This window comes from Mizuhopecten yessoensis, unplaced genomic scaffold (assembly GCF_002113885.1).
Source record: "Mizuhopecten yessoensis strain PY_sf001 unplaced genomic scaffold, ASM211388v2 scaffold7763, whole genome shotgun sequence".
Lineage (NCBI taxonomy): Eukaryota > Metazoa > Mollusca > Bivalvia > Pectinida > Pectinidae > Mizuhopecten > Mizuhopecten yessoensis.
In genome coordinates this window covers 1,189,193-1,205,765 of record NW_018407210.1, presented here as the reverse complement: position 1 = coordinate 1,205,765, position 16,573 = coordinate 1,189,193, and the positions used below count along the sequence as shown (strand labels likewise).

At 42.8% G+C, this 16,573-nt stretch overlaps 2 protein-coding genes across 3 annotated transcripts in view; one reads left to right on the top strand and one right to left on the bottom strand.

Moving 5' to 3' along the window:
- Positions 1 to 16,573, top strand: part of LOC110454294 (runt-related transcription factor 1-like) — a 95,187-nt gene that overhangs the window by 53,597 nt on the left and 25,017 nt on the right. The window lies entirely within an intron of this gene.
- LOC110454296 (transcription initiation protein SPT3 homolog) overlaps positions 1 to 16,573 on the bottom strand; it is a 146,875-nt gene that overhangs the window by 126,071 nt on the left and 4,231 nt on the right. The window lies entirely within an intron of this gene.

Sequence of the window (16,573 nt, the reverse complement as noted above, 5' to 3'; positions counted from 1 at the left end):
TGTCCTTATCCTACTTTGTCATTGACTGTCCTAATTCTAGTGTTCTTGACTGTCCTAACCCTAAAGTCCTTGACTGTCCTTATCCTACTTTGTCATTGACTGTCCTAATTCTAGTGTTCTTGACTGTCCTAACCCTAGCATCCTTGATTGTCCTTATCCTACTTTGTCATTGACTGTCCTAATTCTAGTGTTCTTGACAGTCCTAACCCTATCGTCCTTGACTGTCCTTATCCTTCTTTGTCATTGACTGTCCTACTTCTAGTGTTCTTGACTGTCCTACCCCTAGCATCCTTGATTGTCCTTATCCTGCTTTGTCATTGACTGTCCTAGTTCTAGTGTTCTTGACTGTCCTAACCCTAGCGTCCTTGACTGTCCTTATCATACTTTGTTCTTGACTGTCCTGATTCTAGAATTGTATCTTTGACTGACCTTGACTAACATAATTTGATATCTTTGACACTCCACCAACATTGCCTAATCCTGACCACAATAGCTGTAAAACCCAACACAGCCCAGAGGTGATCAAGAGGCCATGAAGCCTAAAAGTGCTGATTAGTGGTTTAGTATTTAACGGTGCCTTGAGACTTCCCCGATACCTACACACTAATACCATCACTGAAAATGTCAAGTGTCACAACCACCTAATTATATTCATTCCAATTCCAATATGAAAATCTTCTAAAATGTCAAAACTCACAAAAGGCCAAATTTTATGGAATCTATGTACATGTCTTGTGTTTTCCCATTAGAAAATCAATATGGTCTGTGCTTGCTAATCAAGGAAGCTTCATGACCACAGACTCATGTTAAATTTCTCAGCAGCTGGTCCTCTGTGTCTACGGACTCCTAGCTCCCTGCCACGATTACGTGGAGAACTTTGGGTCCAAGTTTAATGTCGCAGGGGATCAGGCTGACATTTGTGCACGATTCTAGGATTGGAGATATCAGGAGACCTGGCGGAGGTGTGTAGGTGGGGCAGCCATCACGACACACAAGTTTTATCCTAGAGGATCATATCTCATCCTCATAGCAGCAAATTTGTAACTGATGGAAACCAAGCCCTTCTTAAACAAAAATCATAAATGATGGAAACCAAGCCCTTCTTAAACAAAATCATAATGATGGAAACCAAGCCCTTCTTAAACAAAATCATAAATGATGGAAACCAAGCCCTTCTTATTCCATTTTTTTTTTTTAATTCCAAGCAGCATTCGAAAATCACAATGAAAATTCTATGAATTATAGATGTCCTTGAATCAGGCTTCAATTTGTCTCATTAGTAAAGGCCTCCTGTCACCTGTTATCAAACACTTTCTCATCATGTGGTATTTACTGGTGCAGATTGTTCTCCACATCCACAAAAATAAGTGATGTTGCACTACTCAGACTTATGGGAACCTGTATATCAAACTTAAAAACTTTCCCAGAAATACCCATGTAAATGTTGACCGAAAATCCAAGGGTAAAATTGCTTTTGTGTACAGAATTTGATCAAGGTGTGTCCTGTTCTTTCTGAGAAATAATAAAAAGAACGTTTTACAGATGGATGGATGGATGGATGGATGGACCATGGACAGAAAGGTGATTCCAAAAAGCTGAAAGAGCTAGAAATGGCTCCAGAATATACAGTGTTATCAAACACTACTTTACAGATGGTTTTAATCACCAAAATGATTTTAAATCTACCTTTTGAATATAAAATGTTGACAATTCCCTGACCAGTTTAGATATGATACACTGTTATTGATAGCAGAAATGAGATTGTTGATTTCAGATCACCAGCTAAAAGGGCAGAGATGTTAACCTTTCTCCTGACATATTACTTCAAGAGCTATTTGCCAGTTTTATTGTGATAAGAAAATTGCAAAGGTTAGGAAAACATTAAGAATGTGAGAGATGATCACGAAAACAACCTGACCCCATACGGGGGTTGTGAAGATAGAAAAACTCGGAGGCGGTAAAAATGGGGTGATAATTCCACGTCAATAGCATCACAATGACATGCTCTCCCAGTCACGACGTCTAGGACTGGGTTTAATGTCAACACAAACAGAAAGGTACGGTGCATCAATAAACTTGTGCACTGAGTGATGTCTGAGTGATGTCTGAGTGATGCCCATTGCTGCATTATCATGTCTATCTATTTTTATTTACACATATTTCATTATTTTTTCCAAGGATTGATTGATCAAGGTTTGACTAGTTGATTGATTGGCTCCTCCCACATATACTAAGGTAAAGTTGAGATTTTTAATCCAACAATTGGTGCAATTTACTTCCTAAACTTTCATAGATTTTACCAGAAACAGCACCTGAGTATTCCTCACACTTTAAGATGTCTGGATACAAAAACAAGAGTTGTCATGTTAATGATCTATTGGGGTTGTGTATCTATTTGGGTTGTGTATCTATTGGGGTTGTGTATCTATTTGGGTTGTGTATCTATTTGGGTTGTGCATCTATTGGGGTTGTGTATCTATTGGGGTTGTGCGTCTATTTGGGTTGTGTATCTATTGGGGTTGTGCATCCATTGGGGTTGTGTAACTATTGGGGGTGTGTATCCATTGGGGTTGTGTATCTATTTGGGTTGTGTATCTATTGGGGTTGTGCATCTATTGGGGTTGTGCATCTGTTGGGGTTATGTATCTATTGGGGTTGTGTATCTATTGGAGTTGTGCATCTATTGGGGTTGTGCATCTATTTGGGTTGTGCATCTATTGGGGTTGTGTATCTATTGGGGTTGTGCATCTATTGGGGTTGTGTATCTATTGGGGTTGTGCATCTATTGGGGTTGTGTATCTATTGGGGTTGTGTATCTGTTGGGGTTATGTATCTATTGAGGTTGTGTATCTATTGGAGTTGTGTATCTGTTGGGGTTATGTATCTGTTGGGGTTATGTATCTATTGGGGTTGTGTATCTATTGGGGTTGTGTTACTATTAGGGTTATGTATCTATTGGGGTTGTATATCTATTGGGGCTGTGTATCTATTGGGGTTGTGTTACTATTAGGGTTGTGTATCTGTTGGGGTTATGTATCTGTTGGGGTTATGTATCTATTGGGGTTGTGTATCTGTTGGAGTTGTGTATCTGTTCGGGTTATGTATCTGTTGGGGTTATGTATCTATTGGGGTTGTGTATCTATTGGGGTTGTGTATCTGTTGGGGTTATGTATCTATTGGGGTTGTGTATCTATTGGGGTTGTGTATCTATTGGGGTTGTGTATCTATTGGGGTTGTGTATCTATTGGGGTTGTGTATCTATTGGGGTTGTGTATCTATTGGGGTTGTGTATCTATTGGGGTTGTGTATCTATTGGGGTTGTGTATCTATTGGGGTTGTGTATCTATTGGGGTTGTGTATCTATTGGGGTTGTGCATCTATTGGGGTTGTGTATCTATTGGGGTTGTGTATCTATTGGGGTTGTGTATCTATTGGGGTTGTGTATCTATTGGGGTTGTGTATCTATTGGGGTTGTGTATCTATTGGGGTTGTGTATCTATTGGGGTTGTGTATCTATTGGGGTTGTGTATCTATTGGGGTTGTGTATCTATTGGGGTTGTGTATCTATTGGGGTTGTGTATCTATTGGGGTTGTGTATCTATTGGGGTTGTGTATCTATTGGGGTTGTGTATCTATTGGGGTTGTGTATCTATTGGGGTTGTGTATCTATTGGGGTTGTGTATCTATTGGGGTTGTGTATCTATTGGGGTTGTGTATCTATTGGGGTTGTGTATCTATTGGGGTTGTGTATCTATTGGGGTTGTGTATCTATTGGGGTTGTGTATCTATTGGGGTTGTGTATCTATTGGGGTTGTGTATCTATTGGGGTTGTGTATCTATTGGGGTTGTGTATCTATTGGGGTTGTGTTGTAAATTTTTCTATTGAAGTTGTCATGTAAATGTATCTATTGGAGTTGTGTATATATTGGGGTTGTCATGTAAATGTATCTATTAGGGTTGTGTATCTATTACTGTTGTGTATCTATTGGGGTGTTGTGTATATATTGGGGTTGTGTATCTATTACTGTTGTGTATCTATTGGGGTTGTGTATCTATTGGAGTTGTCATGTAAATGTATCTATTGGAGTTTTCATGTAAATGTATCTATTGTGGCTTTGTGTAAATGTATCTATTGTGGCTTTGTGTAAATGTATCTATTGTGGCTTTGTGTAAATGTATCTATTGTGGCTTTGTGTAAATGTAGTGTAAGTAGGTCGTACAGAAAGGTTGTTTTGGGAGTGGGAGGACGTTACTGCTGAGATATATTGGCGACATGTTGTACGCTGACTGCCTTAGGGATGTCACATGTCTACTTATGTCTTTGTAACCAAATTACCAGTGCCACAATAAAGGAAGTCCTTCCAACATTCTATTGCCGCTACATGATACAACAACACAAACTAATCTAAACATAAAGATTAATTTTGCTTTTAGTCATGATCAGGACAGCTTCATAAATAAACCGAATTATAAAGTCCTGGTTCTAGAACTTAGACCCTATCAAAGCAATTCTAAGGTACTAAACATTGTACATACTGTTAATTGTATTGTTCATTGTGTTATGTCCTGGCAACAGCTAATTCAGGAAATGAAGATGGGTGCCAACATACACTGCCTATAAAGTGTAGGAGGCAACAGACTGCCTAGAGATACAGCCTATAAAGTGTAGGAGGTAAAACACTGCCTAGAGACACGGCCTATAAAGTGTGGGAGGTAACAGACTGCCTAGAGACACTGCCTATAAAGTGTAGGAGCTAAAACACTGTCTAGAGACACGGCCAATAAAGTGTAGGAGGTAACAGACTGCCTAGAGACACTGCCTATAAAGTGTAGGGGGTAGCAGACTGCCTAGAGACACTGCCTATAAAGTGTGGGAGGTAAAACACTGCCTAGTGGGCAGCCTTTAAAGTGTGGGAGGTAACAGACTGCCTAGAGGCACTGCCTATGAAGTGTAGGAGGTAAAACACTGCCTAGAGACAAGGCCTATAAAGTGTAGGAGGTAACAGACTGCCTAGAGACACGGCCTATAAAGTGTGGGAGGTAAAACACTGTCTGAAGACACCGTCTATAAAGTGTTGGAGGTAACATACTGCCTAGAGACACGGCCTATAAAGTGTGGGAGGTAAAACACTGTCTGAAGACACTGTCTATGAAGTGTAGGAGGTAAAACAATGCCTAGAGACACGGCCTATAAAGTGTGGGAGGTAACAGACTGCCTAGAGACACTGCCTATACAGTGTAGGAGGTAACAGACTGCCTAGAGACACTGCCTATAAAGTGAAGGAGGTAACAGACTGCCTAGAGACACTGCCTAATTGTTTGAGGTAAAAGACAGAGCCAGATCACAAGATTTCTTTATATATATAATACAAAGCACTTAAATATTTCTAGTACCAGACATTGATTAGAATATTTATATAAAATCCAGATCACTGCCATTCTAACACTATACATAGATTACAAATATATCATCAGACATTAATCAACTTTTCTTGTTTCTAGCACTACATGTTACTGATTTAGATCTAGATTACAACCTTAAAATAGCACCAGACCAAAATAACAGCCTTAAAATAGCACAAGACCAAAATCACAGCCTCAAAATAACACCAGAACCAGATCACAGCCTAAAAATAGCACCAGACCAAAATCAATGCCTTAAAATAGCACCAGACCAAAATCACAGCCTTAAAATAACACCAGACCCTCATCACAGCCTTAAAATAGCACCAGACCAAAAGCACAGCCTTAAAATAGCACCATGCAGACCCAGATCACAGGCTAAGATAGCACCAGACCAAGATCACAGATTGAAATAGTACCCAAAGAACCCAGTCATAGCCTTAAAAAAGCACTAGAGTAAACCCCACCACAAAAATAGTACTAGCAAATTTAAAATATTTCGGAAGATCAAGACGCTACTAGAGCAGTTTACATCCAGCAAGGCCTTCTGTTTGTTCCATGTCCATCTAACCTCCTGTCCACACCTTACAAACAAAATAGTAGCAAAGCCTTCTCTGTGTTCCAGGTCTAGCTAACCTCCTGTCCACACCTTACAAACAAAATAGTAGCAAAGCCTTCTCTGTGTTCCAGGTCTAGCTAACCTCCTGTCCACACCTTACAAACAAAATAGTAGCAAGGGCTTCTGTGTGTTCCATGACCATCTAACCCCCTGTCAACACCTTACAAACAAAATAGTAGCAAGGCCTTCTGTATGTTCCATGTCTATCTAACCTCCTGTCCACACCTTACAAACAAAATAGTAGCAAGGGCTTCTGTGTGTTCCATGACCATCTAACCCCCTGTCCACACCTTACAATCAAAATAGTAGCAAAGCCTTCTCTGTGTTCCAGGTCTAGCTAACCTCCTGTCCACACCTTACAAACAAAATAGTAGCAAGGCCTTCTGTTTGTTCCATGTCTATCTAACCTCCTGTCCACACCTTACAAACAAAATAGTAGCAAAGCCTTCTCTGTGTTCCAGGTCTAGCTAACCTCCTGTCAACACCTTACAAATAAAATAGTGTATTCAGTCAAGATATATCAATCACCTTTAAATGATTCATTTTCAAATGCATGATTCTTTACATGTCTGATTTCCAATAGTAAATAAAAACATCTGTGTATAAGATCTAAGAACTTTTATAATAATGTTTACCACAAACAAATGTGAATATTCATACATTAATCTTTAATGTATCGTATCCACAGAGCTTTACATGGTCAATGTTGATCTTCAAACCTTCTCTTAATCACACTAAGAAGGCCCATAGATTTAGGATTTCCCCCATCAAACCACAATTGAGCCATGACCGATATCGGAGCTGATACAGTGCTCACCCTGTACCTGTTCACATTATAATCCAACACACACACGACAACAGCCAGGAGGCAACTCTCTACCTTTGATGTCAGGCAAAACCTCAAGCTACCTACCACAAGTTCCTTATCCAACCTTAAAAGTCACACAAAGGTCCCATACCTATCTGTAAAGCATGCTACCAGTGCCCATACTCCAAACACTGCTTAACCATCACACACAATTTACATATATTGGTCATTTTCTTTCATTGAGAAACCGGTCATTGAATTACCAATGTTTATGAATTCTATATGACGTATATCAAAAGCTAGAAAGGTCCTGGCCACCAGTGTGTCTACTGTCACACATCTACCAGTGATCATATCACCAAATATATTCAAATCAGCTGATTTTAAATCAAACCTGTCCATACCTACACAGTCCTGTGGTGGCAAGCTGCCAGCCCTACTGTAACAAAGGATGTCAGAATTGGGGTGGACAGAATAGATTCCCATTAAAGCTGAACATTGTTTTTGTTTCTCAGTGAAATGTCTTTGTATATTCTAGTTTTTCTGTGTAGAATTTCTAACTGTACCACAGAGCATGTATTGTACTTTAATAACTGTAATTTCCGCACTGTTTTCTTTAAACCCGTCATGTTAATCTTTCCATCTAGGTGACTAACTGATAAATTGTACAACAACTTCCGTAGTTCTGTAAAACAATCCCATCAAGGCCGGTCACATAAATTTGACAACTGACAGTTAATTTTCAAAAAAATCTACCATTGATATCCATTTGTGTGGTTTTAATTTCTAAAAGAATGATCTGAAATAAATTGCTTATTTTCTGTTAATTTTGTCTCTCCTCCATTTGTCACCATGTGACTGCAGTGTTTTTTTAATATTTTCACAGGGGTTAAAAAACCTTTATTTTCCCCAATTTGCAGGGGCTGGAAATCAGCAGCTCTGAGTTCTTACATGTACCTCCCTTGGGGGGTGGGGGTAAATTATACTGTTTTGACAGTATGTTGATGGATACTGGTCTTGTTTTGAGGGTGTGAGAGGGATACTGGTCTTGTTTTGAGGGTGTGAGGGATATACTTGTATTGTTTTGAGGGTATGCGAGGGATACTTGTATTGTTTTAAGGGTGTGAGGGATACTTATATTGTTTTGAGGGTGTATGACGGATAATGGTATTGTTTTGAGGGTGTGTGTGAGGGGATACTGGTATTGTTTTGAGAGTATGAGGAATATACTGGCATTGTTTTGAGGGTGTGTGAGGGATATACTTAAATTGTTTTGAGGGTGTGTGAGGGATACTTGTATTGTTTTAAGGGTGTGTGTCCTCGAGGGGATACTGGTATTGTTTTGAGGGTGGGTGAGGGATACTTGTATAGTTTTAAGGGTGTGTGTGAGGGGATACTGGTATTGTTTTGAGGGTGTGTGAGGGATACTTGTATTGTTTTAAGGGTGTGTGTGAGGGGATACTGGTATTGTTTTGAGGGTGTGTGAGGGATACTTGTATTGTTTTGAGGGTGTGTCTGAAGGGATAATGGTATTGTTTTGAGGGTGTCAGGGATACTGGTATTGTTTTGAGGGTGTCAGGGATACTGGTATTGTTTTGAGGGTGTGAGGGGATAATGGTATTGTTTTGAGGGTGTCAGGGATACTGGTATTGTTTTGAGGTTGTGAGGGGATAATGGTATTGTTTTGAGGGTGTCTGGGGTACTGGTATTGTTTTGAGGGTATGAGGGATCCTTATATTGTTTTGAGGGTGTATGAGGGATACTTGTATTGTTTTGAGGGTGCGTCTGAAGGGATAATGGTATTGTTTTGAGGGTGTCAGGGATACTGGTATTGCTTTGACGTTATGAGGGATACTTATATTGTTATGAGGGTGTATGAGGGATACTTGTATTGTTTTGAGGGTGTGTCTGAAGGGGTAATGGTATTGTTTTGAGGGTGTCAGGGATACTGGTATTGTTTTGAGGGTGTGAGGGATATACTGGTATTGTTTTGAGGGGGGGGGTGAGGGAGATACTGGTATTGTTTTAAGGGTGTGAGGGGATACTGGTATTGTTTTGAGGGTGTTAGGGACATACTGGTATTGTTTTGAGGGTGTGTGAGAGATACTGGTATTGTTTTGAGGGTGAATGAGGGATACTTATATTGTTGAGGGTGTACGAGGGATACTGGTATTGTTTTGAGGGTGTTAGGGATATACTGGTATTGTTTTGAGAGAGTGAGGAATATTGGTATTGTTTTGAGAGAGTGAGGAATACTGGTATTGTTTTGAGTTCTTACTCACAGATTCCCACACACATACTCACCTCTACTGCTGACTATTTATAAACTGTACCAAACAGTAAAAACACAAAAATAAAATAGGAACAAAATTTCCCATTGCACAACAAATTAATTGTATGACTCCTGAATGCTGTCAGACTATCTATATCTATAAATAAAGGTGTCAGGTAAATTTAGCTGTGTCATTATAAACTCAGGGACACCCACTATCATCACCACATCCTGGTAGGATACAAGTCTCTATTTATATTATCTTTAGGAAGTGGAATACATGCCAATCACACACATCACAAATATCAACATTCTTTCATAATCTAACATATTGTATGTGTTGGGTTACAGTAATTAAGACAGGTTAATGATTGTGTATATCAGTGTGAATGGTGAATGTAGAATAAGCTGTTTGAAACAGGAGTGCTAACAGTCCACACACCCCAGCCCACCGCCAACACTACCACACCAAACAGATCCCCCCCCCCCAATACAGCCCCTCCAATACCACCACACCAAGCAAACCACTGCCCCCAACACAGCCCCTCCAATACCACCACATCTAGCAAACCCCCGTCCCAAACACAGCCTCTCCTATACAACCACATCTAGCAAACCCCTGCCCCAAACAGAGCCCCTCTAAAACAACCACACCTAGCAAACCCCCTGCCCCCAACACAGCCCCTCCAAAACCACTACACCTAGCAAACACCTGCCCCCAATACAGCCTCTCCAATACCACCACACCAAGCAAACCCCTACCCCCAACACAGCCCCTCCAATACCACCACACGTAGCAAATCCCCGCCCCCAACACAGCCTCTCCTATACAACCACATCTAGCAAACCCCTGCCCCTAACAGAGCCCCTCTAAAACAACCACACCTAGCAAACCCCCTGCCCCCAACACAGCCCCTCCAAAACCACTACGCCTAGCAAACCACCGCCCCTAATACAGCCTCTCCAATACCACCGCACCATGCAAACCCCTGCCCCCAACACAGCCCCTCCAATACCACCACACCTAGCAAACCCCCCGCCCCCAACATAGCCTCTCCTATACAACCACATCTAGCAAACCCCTGCCCAAAACAGAGCCCCTCTAAAACAACCAAACCTAGCAAACCCCTGCCCCCAACACAGCCCCTCCAATACCACCACACCAAGCGAACCCCCGCCCCCAACACAGCCTCTCCTTTACAACCACATCTAGCAAACCCCAGTCCTCAACACAGCTCCTCCAATATCACCACACCTTACAAACCCCGCCCCCACCTCCAAAGCAGCCCTTAAGCTTCCAACAACACCACACCAAGCAAACCCCTGCCTACAAAACAGACCTGCTAACACTGTCTCCTCAAGGTGTGATTAGTCAACATACAGCCCTGATAACACTGTCTCCAGAATGTCTGATTAGTCAACATACAGCCCTGCTAACACTGTCTCCTCAAGGTGTGATTAGTCAACATACAGCCCTGCTAACACTGTCTCCTCTAGAGGTCTGATTAGTCAACATACAGCCCTGCTAATACTGTCTCCTCAATGTGTGATTAGACAACATACAGCCCTGATAACACTGTCTCCTCAAGGTGTGATTAGACAACACACACCCCTGCTAACACTGTCTCCTCAAGGTGTGATTAGTCAACATACAGCCCTGATAACACTGTCTCCTCTAGAGGTCTGATTAGTCAACATACAGCCCTGATAACACTCTCCTCAATGTGTGATTAGACAACATACAGCCCTGATAACACTGTCTCCTCAATGTCTGATTAGACAACATATAGCCCTGCTAACACTGTCTCCTCAATGTCTGATTAGTCAACATACAGCCCTGCTAACACTGTCTTCAATGTGTGATTAGACAACATACAGCCCTGATAACACTGTCTCCTCAATGTCTGATTAGACAACATATAGCCCTGCTAACACTGTCTCCTCAATGTGTGATTAGTCAACATACAGCCCTGTTAACACTGTCTCCTCAAGGTGTGATTAGACAACACACACCCCTGCTAACACTGTCTCCTCAAGGTGTGATTAGACAACACACACCCCTGCTAACACTGTCTCCTCAAGGTGTGATTAGTCAACATACAGCCCAGATAACACTGTCTCCTCTCAAGGTGTGATTAGTCAACATATAGCCCTGCTAACACTGTCTCCTCTAGAGGTCTGATGAGTCAACATACAGCCCTGCTAATACTCTCTCCTCAACGTGTGATTAGACAACATACAGCCCTGATAACACTGTCTCCTCAATGTCTGATTAGACAACATATAGCCCTGCTAACACTGTCTCCTCAATGTGTGATTAGACAACATACAGCCCTGATAACACTGTCTCCTCAAGGTCTGATTAGTCAACATATCGCCCTGCTAACACTGTCTCCTCTAGAGGTCTGATTAGTCTAGAGGTCTGATTAGTCAACATACAGCCCTGCTAATACTCTCTCCTCAACGTGTGATTAGACAACATACAGCCCTGATAACACTGTCTCCTCAAGGTGTGATTAGTCAACATACAGCCCTGTTAACACTGTCTCCTCAAGGTGTGATTAGACAACACACACCCCTGCTAACACTGTCTCCTCAAGGTGTGATTAGTCAACATACAGCCCTGTTAACACTGTCTCCTCAATGTCTGATTAGTCAACATACAGCCCTGCTAACACTGTTTCCTCAAGGTGTGATTAGACAACATACAGCCCTGCTAACACTGTCTCCTCAAGATCTGATTAGTCAACATACAGCCCTGATAACACTCTCCTCAATGTGTGATTAGACAACATACAGCCCTGATAACACTGTCTCCTCAATGTCTGATTAGACAACATATAGCCCTGCTAACACTGTCTCCTCAATGTCTGATTAGTCAACATACAGCCCTGCTAACACTGTCTCCCTCTAGAGGTCTGATTAGTCAACATACAGCCCTGCTAAAACTGTCTCCTCTAGAGGTCTGATTAGTCAACATACAGCCCTGTTAACACTGTCTCCTCAAGGTGTGATTAGACAACACACACCCCTGCTAACACTGTCTCCTCAAGGTGTGATTAGTCAACATTCAGCCCTGTTAACACTGTCTCCTCAAGGTCTGATTAGTCAACATATAGCCCTGCTAACACTGTCTCCTCTAGAGGTCTGATGAGTCAACATACAGCCCTGCTAATACTCTCTCCTCAACGTGTGATTAGACAACATACAGCCCTGATAACACTGTCTCCTCAAGGTGTGATTAGTCAACATACAGCCCTGTTAACACTGTCTCCTCAAGGTCTGATTAGTCAACATATAGCCCTGCTAACACTGTCTCCTCTAGAGGTCTGATTAGACATCATCAACATACAGCCCTGTTAACACTGTCTCCTCAATGTCTGATTAGACAACATATAGCCCTGCTAACACTGTCTCCTCTCAAGGTGTGATTAGTCAACATATAGCCCTGCTAACACTGTCACCTCAATGTCTGATTAGACAACATATAGCCCTGCTAACACTGTCTCCTCTAGATGTCTGATTAGTCAACATACAGCCCTGCTAACACTGGCTCCTCTAGGTGTGATTAGTCAACATCTAACGCTGTCTCCTCTCAAGGTGTGATTAGTCAACATATAGCCCTGCTAACACTGTCTCCTCAATGTCTGATTAGACAACATATAGCCCTGCTAACACTGTCTCCTCTCAAGGTGTGATTAGTCAACATATAGCCCTGCTAACACTGTCACCTCAATGTCTGATTAGACAACATATAGCCCTGCTAACACTGTCTCCTCAATGTCTGATTAGTCAACATACAGCCCTGATAACACTGTCGCCTCAAGGTGTGATTAGTCAACATACAGCCCAGATAACACTGTCTCCTCTCAAGGTGTGATTAGTCAACATACAGCCCAGATAACACTGTCTCCTCAAGGTGTGATTAGACAACATATAGCCCTGCTAACACTGTCTCCTCTTAAGGTGTGATTAGTCAACATATAGCCCTGCTAACACTGTCACCTCAATGTCTGATTAGACAACATATAGCCCTGCTAACACTGTCTCCTCAAGGTCTGATTAGTCAACATACAGCCCTGTTAACACTGTTTCCTCAAGGTGTGATCAGTCAACATACAGCCCCGATAACACTGTCTCCTCAAGGTCTGATTAGTCAACATACAGCCCTGATAACACTGTATCCAGAATGTCTGATTAGTCAACATACAGCCCTGATAACACTGTATCCAGAATGTCTGATTAGTCAACATACAGCCCTGATAACACTGTCGCCTCAAGGTGTGATTAGTCAACATACAGCCCAGATAACACTGTCTCCTCAAGGTGTGATTAGTCAACATACAGCCCTGTTAACACTGTCTCCTCAAGGTGTGATCAGTCAACATACAGCCCTGATAACACTGTCTCCTCAAGGTCTGATTAGTCAACATATAGCCCTGCTAACACTGTCTCCTCTAGAGGTCTGATTAGTCAACATACAGCCCTGATAACACTGTCTCCTCAAGGTGTGATTAGACAACATACAGCCCTGCTTACACTGTCTCCTTAATGTCTGATTAGTCAACATACAGCCCTGATAACACTGTCTCCTCAATGTCTGATTAGTCAACATACAGCCCTGATAACCCTGTCTCCTCTAGAGGTCTGATTAGTCAACATTCAGCCCTGATAACACTGTCTCCTCAAGGTGTGGTTAGACAACATACAGCCCTGCTTACACTGTATCCTTAATGTCTGATTAGTCAACATACAGCACTGATAACACTGTCTCCTCAAGGTGTGATTAGTCAACATACAGCCCTGATAACACTGTCTTCTCTAGAGGTCTGATTAGTCAACATACAGCCCTGTTAAAACTGTCTCCTCTAGGTGTGATTAGTCAACATACAGCCCTGTTAACACTGTCTCCTCAAATGTCTGATTAGTCACCATATAGCCCTGCTAACACTGTGTCCTCTAGGTGTGATTAGTCAACATACAGCCCTGCTAACACTGTCTCCTCTAGAGGTCTGATTAGTCAACATACAGCCCTGTTAAAACTGTCTCCTCTAGGTGTGATTAGTCAACATACAGCCCTGCTAACACTGTCTCCCTCTAGAGGTCTGATTAGTCAACATACAGCCCTGTTAACACTGTCTTCTCTAGGTGTGATTAGTCAACATATAGCCCTGCTAACACTGTCTCCTCAAGGTCTGATTAGTCAACATACAGCCCTGATAACACTGTCTCCTCTCAAGGTGTGATTAGTCAACATACAGCCCTGCTATTACTGTCTCCCTCTAGAGGTCTGATTAGTCAACATACAGCCCTGATAACACTGTCTCCTCTCAGGGTGTGATTAGTCAACATACAGCCCTGATAACTCTGTCTCCTCTCAAGGTGTGATTAGTCAACATACAGCCCTGCTAACACTGTCTCCTCAAGGTCTGATTAGTCAACATACAGCCCTGCTTACACTGTCTCCTTAATGTCTGATTAGTCAACATACAGCCCTGCTAACACTGTCTCCTCAAGGTCTGATTACTCAACATACAGCCCTGCTTACAGTGTCTCCTTAATGTCTGATTAGTCAACATACAGACCTGCTAACACTGTCTACTCAAGGTCTGATTAGTCAACATACAGCCCTGCTCACACTGTCTCCTCAAGGTGTGTTTAGTCAACATACAGCCCTGCTAACACTGTCTCCTCTAGAGGTCTGATTAGACATCATACAGCCCTGCTAACACTGTCTCCTCTAGGTGTGATTAGTCAACATACAGCCCTGCTAACACTGTCCCCTCTAGAGGGCTGATTAGACATCATACAGCCCTGCTAACACTGTCTCCTCTAGGTGTGATTAGTCAACATACAGCCCTGCTAACACTGTCCCCTCTAGAGGTCTGATTAGACATCATACAGCCCTGCTAACACTGTCACCTCTAGGTGTGATTAGTCAACATACAGCCCTGCTAACACTGTCTCCTCTAGAGGTCTGATTAGTCAACATACAGCCCTGATAACACTGTCTCCTCAAGGTGTGATTAGACAACATACAGCCCTGATAACACTGTCTCCTCGTGAGGTCTGATTAGTCAACATACAGCCCTGATAACACTGTCTCCTCGTGAGGTCTAGCCCTGCTAACACTGTCTCCTCTAGAGGTCTGATCAGTCAACATACAGCCCTGCTAACACTGTCTCCTCAAGGTGTGATTAGACAACATACAGCCCTGATAACACTGTCTCCTCTCAAGGTCTGATTAGTCAACATATAGCCCTGCTAACACTGTCTCCTCTAGAGGTCTGATCAGTCAACATACAGCCCAGATAACACTGTCTCCTCTAGAGGTCTGATTAGTTTTACTCTGCTATCTGTTACAACCTACTGACAACCAAACAGGTTAGCATTACTTCTTCTAAACTAAACTTCATCTAAACTTGTGATGAATGTTATTTTGTTTCATAATAAATTGGATCAAGGAGTCTTTGTTATTATTGATGTCAGTGAGGTATAATAAGTCAGGTAGTGTGGTCTGTAGTCTGTATGGTTATATGGTTGAGGGGACATCAAATTGGTTCCTGTACACACATACTCCAGGGTCATTCTTATAGTGACAGTGTGTATCAGAGTATTCTTTTTGAAAGACTATAACAGTGTATTAGAGAAAATTCAGCATGGATTGATTTAACTTATACTTGAGGATATTTATGTGTTACTATGTGTACCCCTGGCCCTCACCTACTACAGCAACTCAGTCTCACCAGTGTACCCCTGGCCCTCACCTACTACAGCAACTCAGCCTCAAAGGTGTACCCCTTGCCCTCACCTTCTCCAGCAACTCAGCCTCACCAGTGTACCCCTGGCCCTCACCTTCTCCAGCAACTCAGCCTCACCAGTGTACCCCTGGCCCTCACCTTCTCCAGCAACTCAGCCTCACCAGTGTACCCCTGGCCCTCACCTACTACAGCAACTCAGTCTCACCCGTGTACCCCTTGCCCTCACCTTCTCCAGCGACTCAGCCTCACCAGTGTACCCCTGGCCCTCACCTTCTACAGCGACTCAGCCTCACCAGTGTACCCCTGGCCCTCACCTACCCCTGCGACTCAGCCTCATAAGTGTATCCCTGGCCCTCACCTATAAATCCAGCAGCTCAGCCTCACCAGTGTACCCCTGGCCCCCACCTACTACAGCAACTCAGCCTCACCAGTGTACCCCTGGCCCTCACCTACTCTGGAGACTTAGCCTCACCAGTGTATCCCTGGCCCTCACCTACTCTGGAGACTCAGCCTCGCCAGTGTATCCCTGGCCCTCACCTACTCTGGAGACTAAGCCTCACCAGTGTATCCCTGACCCTCACCTACTCTGGAGACTCATACTCCCCAGTGTACCCCTGGCCCTCACCTACTCTCGATGGAGACTCAGCCTCACCAGTGTACCCCTGGCCCTCACCTATTCTGGCTGGAGACTCAGCCTCACCAGTGTACCC